This window comes from Macaca fascicularis, chromosome 7 (genome assembly GCF_037993035.2).
Source record: "Macaca fascicularis isolate 582-1 chromosome 7, T2T-MFA8v1.1".
In the NCBI taxonomy this organism is placed as follows: domain Eukaryota; kingdom Metazoa; phylum Chordata; class Mammalia; order Primates; family Cercopithecidae; genus Macaca; species Macaca fascicularis.
In genome coordinates this window covers 52,398,182-52,401,720 of record NC_088381.1, presented here as the reverse complement: position 1 = coordinate 52,401,720, position 3,539 = coordinate 52,398,182, and the positions used below count along the sequence as shown (strand labels likewise).

General features: G+C 42.9%; 1 pseudogene; it reads left to right on the top strand.

Annotated features, from left to right (window-relative positions):
* Positions 1-305: 305 nt before the first annotated feature.
* On the top strand, positions 306-1,639 carry LOC102121546 (MKI67 FHA domain-interacting nucleolar phosphoprotein-like; annotated as a pseudogene).
* The last annotated feature ends 1,900 nt before the right edge of the window (positions 1,640-3,539 follow it).

Here is a 3,539-nt window from a genome sequence, read left to right as displayed (position 1 = left end):
TTGTCCAGGATGGTCTTAAACTTCTAGGTTCAAGCGGTTCACCCACTTTGGCCTCCCAAAGTTCTGTGTCTACAGGCACTAGCCACTGTGCCCAACCTGCAGTGGCTTTTTAAAACATAAGTTCAAGCATCTTTTCTTAACTCCTTTAATTGGAGGTATCTCTTCTCTCATTCTCCTCACCTTTGGTGTTCCCCCAGAGTTCACTGCTGACTGGATGTACAACATATATTTCAAAGACAAGCCTGGGTGCGGTGGCTCACGCCTATAATCCCAGCACTTTGGGAGACCAGGGCAGGCAGATCGCTTGAGTCCAGGAGCTCTAGACCAGCGTGGACAATATGGCGAAACCCTGCTTATATTAGAAATATAAAAAACTGGGTGTTTCCGGGAGTGCCTTATGGAGTTGGTGTTGGCCACTTTTGGCATGGCAGCCTTTTCCAGCCTGGCTGCGCCTATCCTGTTACCGAACCTGCAGGTAGATGCTGAGTTTCAGAAGGAGGTGGCACAGGTTTGCAAGCGCATACCCTGACAAAAAAAAAAAAAACAAGAACAACTGGTCGGTCACGGTGGCTCATGTCTGTAATCCCAGCACTTTGGGAGGCTGAGGCAGGCAGATCACCTGAGGTTGAGAGTTCGAGACAAGCCTGACCAACATGGAGAAACCCGTCTCTACTAAAAATACAAAAGTTAGCCTGGTGTGGTGGCGCATGCCTGTAATCTCAGCTATTCGGGAGGCTGAGGCAGGAGAATCGCTTGAACCCAGGAGGCAGAGGATGCAGTGAGTTGAGATCTTGCCACTGCACTCCAGCCTGGGCAACAAGAGTGAAACTCCGTCTCAAAACAAAAACAAAAACAAAAACAAACAAACAAACAAGAACAACTTTCTCCTGGAGTAGTCTATGTGCGCCACCTACCTAACCTACTGAATGAAACCCAGATCCTTTCCTGTCCTCCCAGTGTGGCACTGTTACAAGGTTCAGACTATCCAGAAAGAAAAGGACTGGAAATAGCAAAGGCTATGCATTTGTGGAGTTTGAGTCTGAGGATGTTGCCAAGTTGAAACAATGAACAACTACCTGTTTGGTGAAAGACTCTTGGAGAGTCATTTTATGCCATCTGAAAAAGTACAGAAAGAACTCTTTCAAGACTGGAATATTCCATTTAAACAGCCATCATATCCATCAGTGAAACGTTATAATCAGAATTGGCACTTACACAAAAGCTACGGATGGAGGAGCGATTTAAAAAGAAACAAGGATTACTCGGGAAGAAATTAGCTTAAAAAGGAATTGAGTATGATTTTCCTCTTTGATTTTATAGAAAACAGAAGGTATTTCAAAAACAAATTGTCAGACATGTACAAAGGCCAGGTTTTATGTAAGAAGAAGAAAAAGGTTTTAGGTATTGCTGACACTCCTGAGAAGACTGTGGATACCCAGGGCCCCACACCAGTTTGTACATTAACATTTTTGGAGAGCGAAAATCTGAAGTGGCTGAAATGAATGATGATGATGAAAATAATGAAATAGTTTTCAAACAGCCCATATCCTGTGTAAAAGAAGAAATACAAGAGACTGAAACACCTACACATTCACAGAAAAGATGAAGAAAAACCAATCAGGGATTTTCAATGTATTAAACCTAAGATTTCTTCTGAAAAATATTTTTGTGAGAAAAATACAGAAAATTCATCGGGCGTGGTGGCCCATGCCTGTACTCCCAGTGTAGTGGCCCTCCCAGCTATTCAGGAGGCTGAAGAGGAAGGATCACCTGAGCCCAGGAAGTTGAGGCTACAGTAGCCATGGTCATGCCACTGCACTCCAGCCAAGTCAAGTCATTACATTTATCTTAACCTATTCTATGCTGGCTTAAGAGGGATTTGTATTCAGAGTACAATAGGCAACCTCACAGACATCTAAGTACAGAACTGAAAATAGGACCACACCATGGAAGGATTGGGCTGGGAGGTTATTTTTCCCTCCTGCAGGCCTTCACTCTGAACTTCTGCTCCATGCTTGTGCTTTGCTCTGCAGATAAGCATTCGGCATGTGCTCCGGGCTCCTCCAGCCTCTGAGGCTTTGGCTTGCCCTGGCAGTACCCCTGGTCCCAGTGTTACTGGACCTTTCCATATAGATGCTCCTCTGCAAAAAATCTATTGAACACACTCTGTATCATTTCCAATGAGCAGGAGAGAGAATCTGATCTGCCTAGCAGTGAGGGTGGGAGTTCCCTAGTTGTCCCTGGATTTGTAGTGCTGCCCTTTCCAGAGACTCGAGGAGGGGCCAGATATCCAAAAAGAGGGTGTGAGTAGGGCATCAGTAATACAGTCTACTTCAACAAGAAAGTATAAAGTAGAGGCAGTGGCTCACGCCTGTAATCCCAACACTTTAGGAGGCTGAGGCAGGTGAATCACTTGAGCTCAGGAGTTTGAGACCAGACTGGGAAACATGGAAAAACTCCATCTCTACTAAACATACAAAAAATTAGCTGGGCATGGTGGCACATACCTGTAGTCCCAGGTACGTCGGAGGCTGGGTGGGAGCATTGCTTGAGCCCAGGAAGTAGAGGCTGCAGTGAGCCAAGATCATGATGCCACTGCACTCCAGCCTGGGCGACAGAGTGAGACTCTGTCTCAAAAAAAAAGAAAAAAATATATAAAGTGGAAGCATCTGTATGCATGATTGAAGTCATGCTTTCCATCTATTTTTTTTCCACCTTTCCTTTTCTCTCTCAAACACTGTATCTTAAGCTTTTCCCTATGTTATCAAGTACTCATAAGCATTATTTGAATGGTTGTATCAGAATCCATTATCTGAACCCATTGTCATTTAGCCATCTGCAGTTGCTGGACATACTGCCCTTTCTGCCACACTCAGTCACCCTTCTGACCTTGCACTGTGTCCAGTTATCTACTAATACACATGCTGGTCATTTAGGACTTAAGAATAGTTATCATGGTTTCTAACACTTCAAAAAGAATGTATCTTCCTAAAAATAGAATGGCTTGGTGGTTATGATAATTTTAAAGCAAAATAGACAAATCAATATTGAAATTAATGTTTTATTCTTATATCTATTTTTCACTTCTCTGTCATTTTGATGGATACAGTTTCATTTGGAAGGATTTTTATTTCAAAACAGAAACAGCATATGACATGAGAATGGGAACTCTGAAAGGTTCAGTTTTCTATTTCTAGTTTACTAAGTTTGTCACAAAAGCTACTGATAGTCAATCATGATTGGCCTGTATTGAAAGTGAGTTCACATTATGTACATCTTAAGCACTATACTTTCTATCAGATATAGAAAAATAGGTGGTGTGTTTGGAAAAGTATTCGGTTAGGAGTCAGGAAGCTTGACTGTTAGTCTCAATCCTGCTTCTTCAGCTGAGTGCCCCTAGGCAATAATTCAGCAGCTATTTCTTAAATACTTAATGAATTTCAGGCTTTGTAGTTGGGCTGGGAATATAGACATAGATACTGCATTCATGATTCTCCAAGGCTCCCTTCCTCACCCGGCTCACAGTGAGCTTTCTTACG